Source organism: Macrobrachium nipponense, chromosome 5, assembly GCF_015104395.2.
Source record: "Macrobrachium nipponense isolate FS-2020 chromosome 5, ASM1510439v2, whole genome shotgun sequence".
NCBI classification, from domain to species: domain Eukaryota; kingdom Metazoa; phylum Arthropoda; class Malacostraca; order Decapoda; family Palaemonidae; genus Macrobrachium; species Macrobrachium nipponense.
Window position 1 is genome coordinate 24199867 of NC_061107.1, and position 17341 is coordinate 24217207.

General features: G+C 38.3%; 1 protein-coding gene across 1 annotated transcript in view; it reads right to left on the minus strand.

Moving 5' to 3' along the window:
* Positions 1 to 9547, minus strand: part of LOC135215735 (rho GTPase-activating protein gacZ-like) — a 17797-nt gene extending 8250 nt beyond the window's left edge. Inside the window, exon 1 of the mRNA XM_064250690.1 lies at positions 9446 to 9547. The gene's annotated coding sequence lies outside the window, so the exon portion shown is untranslated. The remainder of the gene's footprint in view (positions 1 to 9445) is intronic.
* Positions 9548 to 17341: the final 7794 nt, after the last annotated feature.

Consider the following 17341-nt stretch of genomic DNA (forward strand, 5'->3'; position numbering starts at 1 on the left):
AATTAAAGTGCATTTTCTAAGGTCATGTCAGCCATACTACTCGTGGTTAAGAATTTTATGCCTGATTAAAAAATGGAATTGCCATAGAACCTTTGCTCGACCTAAAGGGAAAAAAAATGAGGCAAGATATCAGAATATACGAAGAGGGCACAGTTAGGCTACAAATTAAGCTGGACCTAACTGACCCTAAGGCTACGGGCATACAGAGATACAGGATAGCGGCAGAGCAGAGTACTGCAGTGTATGACAAGACAAGACAGTACAAGACAGAAGCAATATGCTAGATGTAGTGTGCACTTGTAGTGGCAGGTTTGTGGTACTCTCAAACAAATCTACAGCAGTCTGCTAAACCAATTTATGGCAAATTACCTAGTGAGGATTATAAACAAATAGCAGAAACTGAAAATTACTTAAAAGTATTTGCCCACTGTAATGCAAAATATACTCCCTTTTAAAGTTCATGCCAGTACATCAGCATTTCTAAGAAAAATTGTCTAAAATTTTTCCTGTATCATTCTAGGCTGTATGAAAACATGAGTGCATCCTAATACAATGCTTTTGTAATGACTGAAACATGGCCAAAGTGGGGCAAAAATCTGTTCCAATCATTACACGGCGCACGCCAACACAGACCTGCACCTGTGTTTTAGTGCGTCCACACGGTCGGACATTGTTCGACGGACAAACATTGTTACCAATTAACAATGGGGAGCGGAGAGGCTCACTGATGACGTCAGAAGCAAGCACCAAGAGGTGTACCAGACACTGCCCATGTTCGTAGTATCGGAGCTTCAGACACTGTCTGTGAGACCTTGAAGTATACGATGCTGCCAGGCACGTGAACATTAATTTCGTTACTGGATTTTCGAAGTTTGTAAGTGGATTAGCTCTCAACTGCCGTGTCAACATGGCTTGCCGTACGTCTGTCATGGAGAAAGGTCGCTAGCAACAACTACCAGTCGCCCAAGTCCACATACTGACTTGAATACCTGTATATTGCCAGCGGGCATCATCTTCGAACATTGTCCGCCGGTCTTTGCCTTGTCATTGTCTTGCCGGCTTTGCTTGTTGAAGCATTGTCTCGGTCTTTGCCTTTGTGAGAAATTGTTCCTCCAGTCTTTGCCTTGTGAGCATTGTCTGGCCGGTCTTTGCTTGTGAGCATTGTCTGCCGGTCTTTGCCTTGTGAGCATTGTCCGCCGGTCTTTGCCTTGTGAGCATTGTCTGCCGGTCTTTGCCTTGTGAGCATTGTCTGCCGGTCTTTGCCTTGTGAGCATTGTCTGCCGCGTTCTGCCTTGAACTGAGCATGTCTGCGGATCTTGCCTGTGAGCAGAGTAAAAATAGTGGTATTATGGAGGAGTTATGGAGTTCCATTTGACAATATATGTGTGTGTGTGTGTGTGTGTGTTGTGTGTGTGTGTGTGTAGTGTGGTTGTGGGAGAGAGAGAAGAGAGAGAGAGATTGAGAGAGATTGAGAGAGAGAGAGAGAGAGAGAGAGAGAGGGTGTAATTGGTGGTTGGATGGTTAATGACTGTATTGGTTGTTGGTGAATTCTGGGTGTCTGCTGGTGCTGTTGGAGATCCGAGTTCTGTGGTTTTGTTTAGTTTTAGTCAGTTCTTTTGGGTGAGAGCTTGGTTGATGATAAATAGTCGTTGACAGCAGTTTGATTGGAGTTGGAAATTAGAAAGTCTGTTGAGTGTGTTGATTGATGTTGTTTTTGTTTTAGTTTGATTTTGTCACTTAAGAGTTGTTGTGCCTGTATTGTTAATTTGTTGTGCTGTGAGGTTTTTTTGTTAGAGTTATGAGAGTTCCTGAGGGTTGGTGTGGTTGTGAGTTGAGGGTTGTTGTTGTTGTTAGTTAAGTTTGGTGTTGTTAGTGGGTGTGTGTGTTGCCTTTTTGTGTTGTTTTTTTGTTAGTAATTGTTTGTGCAGTTGTCTTGTGTTGTGGTTGTGTTCCTGTTTTATTGTTGTGTTCCCTGGTTGGGGTGTTGTGTCCTTGTGTGTTGTGACGTAGTGGCTGGTGTGTTGATTTTGATTGGGTTGTGGTTCTTGGTTGTTGTTGTTGGTATTTCTGTGACCTCGACCGGCGGTCAGCACAGGATAGCCCGGAGTATCTGGAGTGGTTGGGTTAGTACATGTGTTTTGAGAGTTTTTTGTTTTTTTTGTTTTGTGTAGCTATAGGTCAATTGTCCTGCGTGTATTTTGTTGTGTAAAGAATAAAGTGTGGACGGGTGAGGTTGGCAGCTGGAGTGATTAGGTTTAGTGTGGGGTAAGGTTTTTTGCCACTTGTTTTTTTTTTAAGCTTATTGAAATGCCTGCCACATTATTTTTTGGCACCCGAACAGGGACTGTTTGTGCGGCAGCTGCAGGCGGGCAAGTTGGGGTTGCTGAGTTGTGGTGATTGGTGGAAGTGTAGGATGGGGGAAGGGTTTAGAGGAGATATGATAGGCTGAAGGGAGGAGCTTGAGGTTTGGCTTATGGGAAAGCTAAGGGAAAGGTTTGAAGTGGAGAATGAGAGGTTGAGGGTAGTAGTGTTGAGGGGAGCTGAACGACGGCAAGTTAAATTTGGGAAATGAGAAGGGAATGCTAAGGAGTGCAAAGTGGAAGTGAAAGAAGAGGTGAAAGGAGCGGGAAAAGAGAGAAAATGGACCCGAAAATTTGGGTAGTAATGAATGCAGTTGCAAGAGATTAGCAGGATAAATGATAAAAGTGGGATTCATGGGAGAGGGAGCTGTTAGGAGGTAGGCCTAACTGGGTCTTGAGGACTTTGAGGGCCACGGAAATGCGTTAAAGGAAGCGAAAGAGTGAGTGGATGAGAGTTTACGAGTTGAAGGTGAGTTTGGTTGTGATAGGTTAAGGGAAAGAAGGAAGGAACACCCAGGATCAAGGATTAAACAACCTGAGGTACAAGAATAAGAAGGGTGTCCTGAGGAAAAGGAAAAGAAGACAAACTAAGGGAAAGAAGGGCTAGTAAGGGTGACAGACATGGAATTGAGATTAGATACTGCAATACATTGGGGAAAGGGAGGCAGTGTGATTTGGTATTAGCCAGTTGAGTGGAAAACCAGGTAGGTAGAAAGAAGGAAGGGTAAGAAGAGTGTAGTCAAGAGTTATGGTACGTGAGTATTGGAAGTGGAATTCGCTGGTATTCGGAGGAAGGGTGGGGAAAGAAGGGTCAGAAATGGAAAAGTAGCCGAAAAGTGAGAGGGGAGTTAACAGGAAGTACGGAAAGGCTGTTGGTAATATTGAGAGAGGATAACCCCAATATATCACAATAGAGGAATATGGTGAGTAGGGAAACTTAGGGTATATTTTTTTTAAAGGAATATGAGAAGTATTGTGAGGCAAAGTAATGGGGAGGGGGATAACAAGAGTTGTCTGGGCAAGAGAGTTGGGTATGCTTTTTTGAGCAGGATTTTTTGTTGAGTATGTATTAAGGGTAATGATGGAGGTGAGGGAAAAAAAAAATTTTTTTGGTTTTTTTTTTTTTTTTTTTGCTTGTTTATGAGTGTGTGAAAGCTACGGATTGTAAGAACAGGCAAAATGAACAATAAACAGTAGGAGTAGGCAAGACTTTTTGAAGAGGCAAGAGTTTTGAAGAGGCAAGAATGAAATCCGTTGGTGAGTCATTGTCGATGTATGTGTTGCAGGTTTGAAACAAAAATTAGCCAGGGAAAAAGTTTGGTTTGGGGACGAAGATATAAACGAGCAAGAAGGCAGTTTTAGTGCGGAAAGTCCTGGTTTTGGCGACTGTACCTGAGTTGTATAATGAGTTTATTAAATCTGAAACGTAAGGAAGAAAATGCAATGGACGAACGAAAAGTTGGCGTGTGGAAACGAGCATTTTAGAAGATAGTAGAGGATTACGAGTTAGATAGGTGTATGAAAGAGTAGGAAGTGTATTAGTGGTTAGGACCTGAACGTTAGCCGATGGTTTTAAAAAAATACCCAGAAATTTAAAAAGCTATAAGGGATGGGAGTTTTGCGGAAGGGCTGAGGCGAAAATGGTCCAGAGCGCAGGCGGTAAGATAGGAGCATTAGGGCAAGTAATGTGAGTTAGTTAACCCTAAAAGAGATAGGGGTGCGAGTGTTGGAAGATTAGGGTCAGTTAGCGTTGCGGAGCAGGAGCAGCAATGTTATTTAGATGTGGGTAAGCCAGGACACAGGGAAGAAATGAAGAGTCGGTTGGGTCGTTTAGGGCGTGGCTTCAGGTGGTTGGGCCAAACTGGGGCATTTGGTGAATGAGGTGGGTAAAGAAAGATGGGATATTAAGCTGTTATAGGTGGGTGGACAGGCTTAGGGCAGATTAGCTTATGGGATGTCAGGGTACTCCCATATGAAGCCATTGTTTTGCGCGAACATGCGGGAAGAAAGCGGGCATTATGCATAGGATGTGTTAAATGAACAGCATTGCGAAATGGTGTTTAATGTGGAATGAATGGAAGGTCATGTAGCAAAGTGTGTGTAGGCGAAAGAGGATGAGTTCAGGCTGGGAATTTGGAATTTCTGGACAGGTATTGAGGAGATTCAGTTGGGCGGGGGGTCCCGTATAGTATGTGACGGTTGGTGTTCGGCGGGAGAATGTGAAGAGTGAGTTGAGGTTTGAGGGTGGAATAAATGTGAGCTGAGCATCAATGAGCAAATGGGTTCTCTCTGAAAGATTGGCAGTTAAGTGTTTGGTTGAGTATGGAAGGAAACGCGGAAGAAGGGTTAAGGCTGGAAATGGGAAGAAATGGGAGAAACGTGAGCTGCATGATAGAGGGGAGGAATGATACATAGAGTGTGGGGGTTTGAATTGTTTCAGGGGTTTTTTAGTGAAGTTTCACTGGGAATGGTAATGCAGGTTGGTTAAGGACGTAGTAGGCAGTTATGAATGAGTCTCTTCGGGAGTTTTGGCAGGATGTAAATGAGGTAAGTGATTTGGATGGCCAGAGTTAAGAGAGATATTCTGGAACAAGAGTTGGAAGAATGGGGTGGAGTAATAAAGTAAGTGAAATGTGGGATTCTGGGGAGGATTGGTAAGTTGAGGAGGGGGAATGGTAATGGGGAGTCTAACTGGAAGTGATCCTCTGGGAGAAGTGGATTAAGTGGTGTAACTGCGAGTGTAATATGAGGGCCCTCAAACAAGATCCAGGGGTGACCTTGCATCCGTGGGTGCGGCTGAAGGCTGTTTAGTTGTGGGATGTATTGCGAGTGTAAGGAGACGTTGGTCAAATGTTAATGCGGGGAGGGGGAAAGTAATGGAGGAGTATAGGAGGAGTTATGGAAGTTCCATTGTTTGACAAACGTAACGTGTGTGTGAGTGTGTGGTGTGTGTGTGGTGGGTCTGTGTTGCAGAGAGAAGGAGAGAGAAGAGAAGAGAGATAGGATGAAAAGAAGAAGACGACGAGAGGAGAGACGAGAGGAAGAGAGAGAGAGAAGCGTAATTGGTGGTTGGATGGTTAACGACTGTTAGAGTTTGTTGGTAGAATTCTTTGGGGTGGTCTGCTGGTGCTGTTGCGGAGATCCAGAGTGTTCTGGGTTTTTGGTTTTAGTTAGTTTTTTAGTCAGTCTTTGTTGGTGAAGACTGGTGATGGATAAATAGTGTTGACAAGCAGTTTTAATTGGAGGAAATTGAAAGTCTGTTTGAGTTGTGTTATTGGATTTGTTGTTTGTTTTAGTTTGATATTGGTTCACTTAAGAGGTTGCTGTGGCCTGTTATTGTTTAGATTTGTTGTAGCTGTGAGGTTTTTTGTTTGTTATTGAGTGGTGAGTTTCCTGAGGGTTTTGGTGTGGTTGTGAGTTTGAGGGTTGTTTGTTGTTCTTGGTAGTTGTTTTTAAGTTTGGTGTTGGTTAGTGGGTGTGTGTGTTTGCCTTTGTTTTGTTTTGTTTTTTTGTTAGTAATTGTTTTTCTGCAGTTGTCTTTTGTTGTTGTGGTTGTGTTCCTGTTTTGTTTGTTGTGTTCCATGGTTGTTGTTGTGGGTCCTTTTGTTAGGGACGGTAGTTCCTTGGTTGTTTTGTGTTATTGGCGTTGTTTGGGTTGTGGGTCTTGGTTGGGCTTGCTTGGTTGTTGTTTTTGGGATTTTTCTGTGACCCTTGAACCGGAGGACAGCACAGGATAGACCCGGAGTATCTGGAGTGGTTGGGTTAGTACATGTTGTTTTGAAGAAGCTTTTTGGTTTTTTGTGTTTCGGGTTTCTTTTTGTTTTGTGTAGCTATAGGTCAATTGTCCTGCTGGTATTTTGTTGTGTAAAGAAAGAAAAGGTGTGACTGGGAGGGTGAGTTGGGCAGCTGGAGTGGATGTTAGTGGTTAATTGTGGGGTAGGGTTTGCCACTTGGTTTTTTTAAAGCTTGTGATCACCCGCCACAGTATAAAACCTCATCTGGGTACCAACTGGCTTGTTGCCCCAGATCTTTCATTGTTTCAACACATGGACCGTCATCACGCCTTGCCTATGATTTCATAGGTAACAATGTGTTTGTTCCGTTCAGACATTGTTCGACCGTGTGGAAGCACCTTTCTGCAACAAAATTTCATTAATGATATTTCAAGGAGAAAAGAACTGCCCAGGGACTGGAGGAAAAAAAACCTCTGAGACTAATATTCAAAGAAGCAAAGGTTAGATCTTAACTTACTATTTCCAGCGGAGGCCTAGGACTATGGCAAGTTGCGGTTTAGAAATATGCAGATTTACCTCCTGAAACCAAGAAATTTAAAGGTATATTTATTCGGGACGACTTGCAAAGTTAATCCCCGGGAGGGGCCAGTACTTGAAAACCACGGCGAAATACATTGGACGGTGGCCCTTGTCGCCCTAGTGGGATGTCGTATTCGCTGGTTTAGCGTTCCTCGCAGTCCGTGCGGAACTATTCTTTAGTATTCCCGAAGCAAAGACATTATGTACTGACCATTCAGGGAAGCAAAGAATCCCACACAGGTATTTCAACAAAGAACTACAGGACTAAGAAAAAAAAAAAATCATAAGGAAGCCAACTGAAGGGCTGACCACTATCGGGGGCATGTAACTGTGATGCTGATATTTAAAAGAAGACTTGGAACTGAAGGACTGATAATTTAATCAACCCAAGTACCTGTGCAACTGATCTGAGAAAAGCAAAAATTTATGGAACCGACATTCCAAACTGACGTAATAGCAGGACTGACGATGCAGAAGAAACAACAAAAATGGTAATTGCAGTAAACAAGGAGTAGAAGGATCGACATTATGCATCAGGGACTAAAAAAATAATAATAAATCAATCAATCAAGAAAACAAGGGCAAACTAGGAGTGTTGGGACTGCAAGACTGGTAATTTACGCTTGCAGTGAACTGCGCAACCTACCATTCAAGGGAGATGGAAAAAAGTTGAAGGAACTGCACAAGGAACCATGATTCTCCAGGACTGGCTTGACTAGGAACAAAGAAGCTGCAGTATTAGTGCAAAACTCAAGAACACAGTTCAGTGAAGCAAGGACTGTTGGTAGGCTGCTGTGAACTACGGGGTCTTATAAAGATTAAATGAACTTTAACTTTAGGGAAACAAAGAAGTGCTGGACTGGTATTTCAAAGATTTAAGGACCGGCAGGACTAACATTTCACGGAAGCAGCCTTATATTTCACGTAAAACAAAAAAAGTGTTATCTAATGTAGATAAATTACTAAGAAGGGTTCTTATTTCTAATAGTAGGGGCTCTGTAGAACGATATAAGCTTTATCCATTACTTCCCAGGGCATCTCTTTGAACTATACATAGGATTAATCACTGGATAGCTAATGGACTTAAAATTTCTCGAAGCAAAGGACGGAAAAGCCTAATATTTCTAGGCGATAAAGAAGTGCAAGACTTTAATTTCTGGAGAGTATCAAACTGCAAGAAATATTTCACGTAAACATGAAAAATAAAGTTAGGCATAAATAGAGGCAGTAACCCTGTATCGATATCTTTTAATCATTAATAGAATCTTAACGCCATAGGCAGAAAAAAGAGCAAAGCTCAGTTTAACCACAGCTGTTTTAACCTTTTATTGAACTTGGACAGCCTATGACGATTGTATTTTTAAGCTAACAGCCAAAGGAAAATTGTGTAGTGGGGTGAGAGGGTAATGACAAGTGGATGACTTGGAGCAGATTGTAGGCTAAAAGGCCACCAAGGTGTGAAAAAAATTACACATGTCCATTTAAACAAGAGCCGAACTTACTTTTTATCATGAACCACCCTCACTGAATTGGCCACATCTTTGTGATTCTTTAAGTTTTGGAAGTGGGAAACTATGATTACTAGTAGAAAATGATATAAAATTAAATTAGGAATAGTTTGAAAGTTTCACTTTGTTATTTATGTAGAATCAGAGTTGAAAGATAAAGATGCACAATTAATTTTTGTTTTTTAAAACAATAGTCAAGAGACCTTATTAACAATTGTTCCCACATTTTGGTTTTAACCCGCATTTAAATCCGAGGAGTTACGAAGTCTTAACTTTTAATGAGAAGCTTTTTTTTTTTTGTTTTTTTTTTTTTTTTTTTGGCTGGATATTGAGCTTGAAAAAATATTGAAAATTCTACTTAAAGTAATCAAACGGGCCCTACCAATTTTTAAAGATCTAACAGAACTTTAAAGCGCCTGCATTGTTTGTGTGTGGAAATGACGTGTTTTTAATATAAGGAGATTACATTGAACTGTTTTACCATTAAAGCAAGATGGCAGGAATTGTTAAACAATGGAACCTTTTAGCACCCTAAAAACGAATTACTATTTTAAGCTTTTTCAAGCCACTGAAATATTAAAAACTTAAGTTTATAAGTAATGTGCATATGAATCAAATAACAGTTACAGACACGAAATAAAAACAAAATGGATCACTATTATACACATCACTCACTATAGTAGTCGATTGAGCAGTGTGTGGGGTGAACATTTAACAAGGAATGTAAACAAATTAAGTTTAATGGCAGACAAGACCAAGTTTGTTTTAGGTTCTTGGATAAATTGCGTTAACTGTTGTAAATATCTGCCGAAATGAAGGTCAGGTGAACTAATAAAAGTTAAAATCCGAGGAATAAAATGAATTCCCAACACCACAACCTGACACCGATGGTCAGCCCTGACAATTATAACTGATTTACTCGGCAGCTTTATACTGATGTTTGAATTTAGTACGTTGTACGTATGCGTCTTATGATCACAGCACTGGGATACTAATTACCACATCCAGGAGAGTGATATCAAATACAACAATTAACTATGGCTGCTCGGGATTGGGTTACATAAACGAATCTTCCTGACAAGATCAGTGATCTCCCCTTCATTCTAGCCATTCAATAGAACTTCTCTTCCCAACCTTTTATGCCTACGTAAAAATTTATCACCATTTAAAGTACTTAAAGCTACGGTAAAAACAAATGATTAAAGAAATTGGCACCACGCGAGAAATTACGTCAAGTAAACAGATCGAAAAGATTTTTACTCACAGGTGCACTTGGAATATAAATACATATATTTTCAAACACTTTAAAAACACTCGAACGAGCTAAGAGAAAACGTCAGTTCACTCTTGATCTCTCTCTAAGACCAACTGGACACCAAACTCCGTTCACACCGAAGGGACGTTTCGGTAACATGCCGAAACTGGTTGTTTCCCGAACGCTCTTCAAACTGCTTGTTACGATAGTTTCCAGAGGGTCTTAAAACTACCAGACTAATTTATTATTATTATTATTATTATTATTATTATTATTATTATTATTATTATTTCCGCGGAGTTAGAAATTTTATTAATTTACTTTTTAGAATTTATGTTATCAATATTATATGCAATTTCTCTTTAAAACAGTGTTGTTTGGACTGCAAGAAAAAATAGACAATGCTGCATTTATACTATAAGTTAACCGAGTCGTGTATTAACTACACATGCGGAAAAGTTCATAATATGAACCGCTTCATACACATACTAGAAGGCTCATTAGCAACGTGTCGAATGCTTTTAGATATACTGTGAAAGTCCCCTCTATCTTGCACATTACTCTTGCACTTCTTGTATTAAGCCTCCTCCTTTCCTGTTAACTGAATCTATTCAACATCTTGTTTTCTTCTCAGCCTTCTTCCAGAGTCTTACGAATTTTGTTCATTATTGCCAACCACTCGTCTTCTATTCTTTCCACAAGACCATACTTTCTAAAATAACACTCTGATCTGTCCTTTCACTTCGCTAATATTTTTGAGATATGTACAATCTCCACACTTACATCCTTTCAGTTCTTCGTATCCCACACATACTTCACAAATGATTAACCTTAGCGGCTTCATTAATTTCTTTTATTCCCAAACAACATCCACATTTTCAGCTCCATTAAAGGAGACCTGGCTCAAACACTGTTTCCGACCTCATGTTTGACTTTTCAAGACTCTTGCCGAGTCTTTATTTTACCAAATCAAATATTCCCACTTCATGGTTGCAATGGGATTTGAATGGCAAGCATAAGTTATACAACGCAAATTGTAAATTTGATTTCTAATGTTAATTTTTGCCGATTATTAAAGAAGCCCTCGCCAATTTTCTCGGCTTTTAACAATAAAAAACATCACATTTTTTGTTTTTTCTTAAACCTTGGCAAAAATATTTTACCAGAAGCTGCCAGTTCCTCGCTCAGGTTTAAGCTGACCTTAGGGGAGCAAGGCGTCAAAGAGAAACAGCCGGGATTAAACCTCCACTGGGGAAACGGGAGTCGTTCGCCTTAATCGTTCCTTCAGGCTGGGCTGGTTTTTAAAAAAACCATTTTCTTAATGCAAAATATTTTTTTTTTAGTTCCCGAAAAGATTAATTCACGTTTTATTTTTTAAATGAAGGATTAGGTTTTTTACTTAACAGTTTTGTTTTTTATTAATATAAACAGTGTGGTAATATCTATATAGTAATAAAAGTCTTGTCATTCTTGTCTATTAGTTATTGATTATCCACTATATGAACATGTTTCATGACCCAAATAAAAATCATTTATTTGTTTTGACAAACCCTTATGAAGATTATAAGAATATAACAAAAATGGTTATGAATACTCTTTAATGGAAAGAAGCTGAGGGAGTTATATTTAATAGATCGATAAATTGAATAGCTGCCGATATAATTTCAACTTGTATATTTATGCACCCACGCTTCCTCTCTTCTCTCTCTCTCTCTCTTCATCTCTTCGTCTCTCTCATTCTCTCTCTCTTTATATTTAATTATATATATACGGCTATAATTATTAAAATAAATACTAACTATAATTATATATAATGCTTAAAAGATCACTGTAGATGCAATCCGTGACTTCATAAATTAAGCGAATACCACCAAGGAAATAATGAGTCAGAAATCCACCCAAGCGCTTTTTCAGTCTTTACTCCAGATATTGTCAAGGAGGTTAAATGAAGTACAATTGGAGATCAAAGGGTCGCAGAGGTACAAAACAAAAAAAAGATCAAGAATACCTAGATGGGTTTATTGGTCAAAAAGGGTTAAAATTAAAAGAAAAGATAATCCAGGTAATTATCGGATATCACACCGTCACAAACCTAACCGAAACTACAAAGTATCTTTACAGTCCAACAACATGGTAAAAAAACCTGAATATATTAATTTTGTTTGCTTTTATTTATTATCTACATCTTGTTTTTTCATAAGGAAAGCATCAAAGTTTTAAATAAACCAAGAACTTAAATTTAGAAACATTTGCTTATTATGTTTGAACTTGATGAAAACAAGAAATTCAATGATATTCCTTGTTTTAACTGTGTCATTACAGGGATTAATGGCTCTTGGCGTTGACTCCAGTTAATAGGATGGTCTAGAAATCTCTCATAATGTTACGAAATAATGCCATTCGATATTTGCCCAGTTCATCCCAGAATATTGATGTTTTGCTTGAGACGTTGTTTGGAAAGAGAATTTACCGGTCTGTTCCGTAAAAGACTTTATCCACCTTTTTGCAAGGAAGTTCAATATATGAAGCCTGGAAGATCTTTAGGAGAAATTTTTTATTATTAAACTCTTGACATTAGTATTGACTGAAAATAACATTTATAGTTAAATAGCTTTTAAAATTCTAGGAATTATCTAAAAACCTTTCCATCATAGGGTAATTTTAGAATGGTTGTGCTTAGCTAAGCAAAATTCAAGTTTTGTCATTAGTCCGAATAAAAATGTTGTTTTTCTAGCTCTTTTCCATGCCACCAATCTATAAAAGTTCCTTGGGTATTTAAGTTTCAATGCAATATCATAAATAGTGTTTTAATATTTCCAGCGTCAATAAACCGGGCGGGATACAGACCACGTAACAAGCCTTTAGGAACATCCCAGAAAAAAAAAGAAAAACAGTTTTAGGAAATTTAACATTATTTTGGTGGTGATTGGAGTAGTAATGAACTAACAAAAGAGGCAATGTTAGTTTGATTTTTTGAAACGAAAACTGAGAAAAGGTGAAATTTCTATCATTTCTATGGTAAACATTATATCAAGAAAATTCAAATTACAATGTCTTTCTTCCTATACAGTAAACATTTTAGAAGGGGACTAGAAATTATTGAGATTCATTAAGGAATTCTTCCTGGAGATTTCCGTGATGAACCTGGCCCAAATTACCAGAAGATATCATCCACATATCTAAAACCAAACCAAATAACTTTTTGGGGCAAAGAAAATTCTTGGTAAGGAGTTTTGTCTCAAAAAAATTCCGATGTAGAAATATTGCTAAGGACAGGGAGATAAAGGGAATTACCAAGCCAGCCATGCCAAACTTTTGGTGCAAAAAAATATTCCCCATTAAAAACAAAATGTTTACTATCTTTGATACATAACACTTATGAGGACTAATGAAGGTTTGCTACACTTAAGGGAATGTCCCATGGACGTTCTAATTCCTCCTCCAAATATGTTCAAGTAAGTCATCTACAGGCAACTTTCTAAATAAAGAGACAATTCCAATCCCCCCCCCCCCCCCAAAAAACTAACCATATTAAAATCAAACAAAATTCGAAAATTTAAACTATTCGAATTTGTTTGCTATTAAAACTCAACAGTTGTTTTTTTAACAATTCGTTCGCTTAGAAATGTTTCCTACCAAAGGGATAAGAATTTTTACAAGCCATTTAGATAAAATTATACGTAACTGAGCCCACTGAATCTAATGATTTGGTTCGATAGGGTTGTTGATTTTATTGTTCTTCGGACTAAACCCATGCATATAAGGTAGGGAGGCCGCATTTGTCGGTGTAAACTGGTTAACACAAAAATGGGTCCAAAGCCCTTCAAAATGGATTTAATTTGGTTTATTTAAAATTGGGAAGTGGAGTTCACTGTCTGTGTAGGGTCAGACCCCTCCAGTTTCGTATAAGTATCAGGTATCATTTTAGCAATGTCATTATTTTTACTTAATAGTCCACTTTTATCTCTCTCTCTCTCTCTCTCTCTCTCTCATCTCTCTCTCGCTCTCACATCTCTCTTCTCTCTCTTCTCTCTCTCTCTCTCTCTCTGAATGTAGCTTGGGGGTCGTTAAGGAAGTTGCTGGCTGCACGTTTTATTTTGCTTCTTGTGCTTTCGCTAGTTAAATCCACTCTATCTCTCTCTACGTCTCTCTTCTCTCTCACCTCCCTCTCTCTCTCTCTCTCTCTTGCTGACATCCAGGTTGCTTTTAATGACAACCGCTGTATATTGCTCATTCACAGCGGCCCATTACGAAACATTGCATTAGATGAAACAAATGGCGCGAGTCCTTATAAGTTTTACATTAACCATTTTTTTTTAATTATTAGTTTTTTTTTTTTTGCGGTGCCTAAGAACACACTCAACTTGAAAAGAAACTTCCGTTAAAGGAAAGCCAAATGCGGCTAACAATTTAGATTGGTTCCTTCCCCATGAAAATTGGAGGGTTTTCTGAATTCAAATTCGGTCCGTTTTCTTCCGTTACAGTCAAATGCGTCACGAATAAGTGTTACCTTCCAGGATGTTTATTTTTTCCGATTAACAAGCCTAAAAAGGAAAAACGTAATTTAAGGAAAGGGGGAGGGGGATATAATACATAGGTTTTGTATAGAAATATTACAAGCATTGGCCGTCTTACTTACGTATAATCAGTTAAAAGGAAAGATTAGAATTTAAAATATATAGATGCGTTTTTATATATTGACATACTGTTTATCACGATGGATGTGAATTTTTTTTTTTTATCAGTGACAAATTTTAGCCTTCTTGCCAATGACCATGCAGACTTTCACATTGAGGCTGGCGATTCAAAGACTTTTTTTTTTAAAATTTTTTTTAGAAATTTTTTTATTTTATTAATTTCGTTGGTACTCAGTATATATGTTGTTTTATATGAATTATTTGGAATTGTACCTCCGTCAATTAAAACTTTACTATCTGGAAGGAAGCAATTGACATTACAATTACCTAACAACAACATTCCGAATCAATTACAACCAGGGGTTGCAGTGGTAACAAAAAAAGCAAAAAAGCACCGGAAATTGCATGCATCGTCCGTTAAAGTGGATTCAGTTCATTGCAGCAGTTCAAAAGGTTTATCCTGTCCAAAAGCATTGGTGGGAGCAGTAACAGGTCTTTCTGGAGACCGAAAGGCTGTTCCTTGGATCCCTGGTGGTGGTAGGGGAGATTATAGTCCTTGACGTCTCGTAAAAGGTCTGCGTTATTTTGTTTAGTATTCCTGGACGCAGTGTTAAGGAATAAAACTTATCATTTAGTTCCTCCGTGAACTCATTGAAAAAAATAATACGAACTTTATTCAATCCAAGATTTGAAATGCTCTTGTGATGTATGGCGGTGCCTTTTATGAATATGAAGAGTTTGGATGTGAAATGTTTTGTAGAGCGGCGGTTAGACATAATCACCAGTTCAAGATCCATTGTGAATTCTAACCTGAAAAACGAAACTACGCGAAACGTTCGACAAAATCTGTGGGTCAATTCAGTCATGAAATGGTAAATATTAATACCGATGGAAATGAGTCTTTCCGAGACGAGTGATGTTCCATTTCAATATGCACGAAGGTTTTGTTAGATTTTAGGACCAATGGAGCGTTTGTTGGTAACTCGATTATATGTATAGCTATGTACTGAACCAAGTTCTTTCTTTACAAGCTTCTTTCACAGAGCCCCTACCTTTGGCCTTTGCGTTGTTATTTTATTAATAAAATGTTACCTACTGATGTGCGGTCTAAATGAGTCCATTTTCTTATACAGAAGCCCCACGAAGGCTTGATATTTAACAATAAATACCTTTATTATGTAATAAACCGACCCGAACATCACCTTCCGTGCTTGGCCAAGTGAAACTTTGTTACCTGATTGCAGTAGGCCTATTTCATTTCTTCTTTCCTGCAGAGGCTTGGTTGGTGGTTTATTTGAGACATCTGTTGCGTTTTCGAAAGAAGAAGCCGAGTGTGCTGATTTTATAGGGAGATTTTCCCGGAGTGTTCTTTTAAAAACCAGTTTTAGAAAGATTTTGTTTTTAAGCAGGTTTCGAAAATAATTTAGCTGGACGAATTTCATCGCCATAGTAACCCTGCCTGGGCTATGTTTTCTGTAGTGAACCGTATTTCTGTAGCTTTTCTTCGATCTCATTTTTCCATTGGAAGGTGGGTCATTCCACTTCGATCAAAGAAAAGAGCCTGTTTGTCGTGTGGATTTTGCAGAAGAGTTCCTTTATGAGGTGGGTCAGACTGGTGTGTGTGTGTGTGGTGTGTTGGTGTGGTGTTGTGTGTTGTTTGCGTGCGTATCACGAGTCACCAACAATATTCTTTGACCAAGAAATAGAATTACATAAAAAAGATAGGAACAAACCGGTCTCAGCTACCCACGTTCAATAAGTGAATTTGATTTATTTATCAAAAGCTCCCACAAAAAGTTTTATAGTCGACCTTTGCTATTGAATGAAAAAGAAATCCTCCCTAAAATGTAACTTAGCTTGCCTCAACTTCGTGGGATTTGAAACCACCAAATCAATATTTAAATCGTTTAAGAATGTTAAATGTAGTGTTGCTATTAGAACAATGCCATTAAAGACTAGGCTAATTAAGAATAGTCCCGTAAGCAAAATAACATAAGAACTTTACAAAACTTCCTTGTAAGGATTGCCCATCTTTTTTACGTTGGACAGTCAAATAAAAAATCTATGTGGTACGTATTATGCAGCATATGTATTCAGTTTAGAACAGCCCAGGAGCTTCAAATTTGCACTGTTTTTTATCCATCCTGGAGTGGGAAAATCTCATTGTACCATTTGGACCCATATATTTTGTAAAATGGTTATGAAGGGACCTTAAAAGTAAATGAACTACTAATTAAGTTAGTTCCACATGTACTATTAGTTGTTATTTCTCTCTATCTCTTCTCTCTCTCTCTTCTCTCTCTCTCTTGCTCGATATATTTATATCCTTTTTTTGTCTTTTCACTCATTTTTTTGGGGGGAACATTTTTGTAAATTTCATGGTAATAAGTTGTATATGCCTCCGTTGTTTTTTCAAAATGTATTGTTTTTCTGGATGAGTCATCTGTTGACCACGTGCGTGCTCCTCCAGGTGTGGCTGCCTAAAAAAATCGCTAATCTTGCCCTCAGGCGTTTCCTCGTTTCTGTAGAGTGAAATCGACCTTATTGCTAATCTTGTAATGTCAGTTTGGATGTTTAAGCCTACTTTCACTTTTGGAGCTTTGACTATGTTTTTCCTCTGTACGATCAGTTGTGCCTGAGTAAAGGGTCCTGCTAGACGAAAGTGCTTGGCTATCTCGCTTTTCATTTTTTCGTTCGTGGCAAAAACCTTTATATATATATATATATATATATATATATATATATATATATATATATATATATTAAATGTATGTATGAAATCCTATACTCTCTTCTTCACACAACTAATCCATCCACCAAGTGAGCCACAGGAGGACATCCAATCAATCAATCAATCAATCAATCAGTGTAAATTGAATTGAATCCCGAAAGGCAATTAGTTATTTATCCGAAATCGACGGAAAAGCAAATAAGTTGGAACGTGAATTCAAAGGACAATAAATCCGAGTGAAAAAGGATTCTTCCTCTTTTGAATTCGAATTTTAATTTGATTTTATTTTCCATAACTTACAGAAGAGTTTGCTCACGGAAGAGTTATTTTGTTCACAAAAGCAATACTGTGATATGAATTGCAGAGAAGTGACAATAGGTCTTATAAAGAAACCCATTCGGAATTGATAACAACTGCAAAATGAGGCGATGGTATTTCAAGTCCTTTATTGAAATATATATTATTTGATATGGGCAGAATGAATCATTGTGCGATGAATTACTTCCAGCATTATATCAAGTGAATTCAATGATAAAA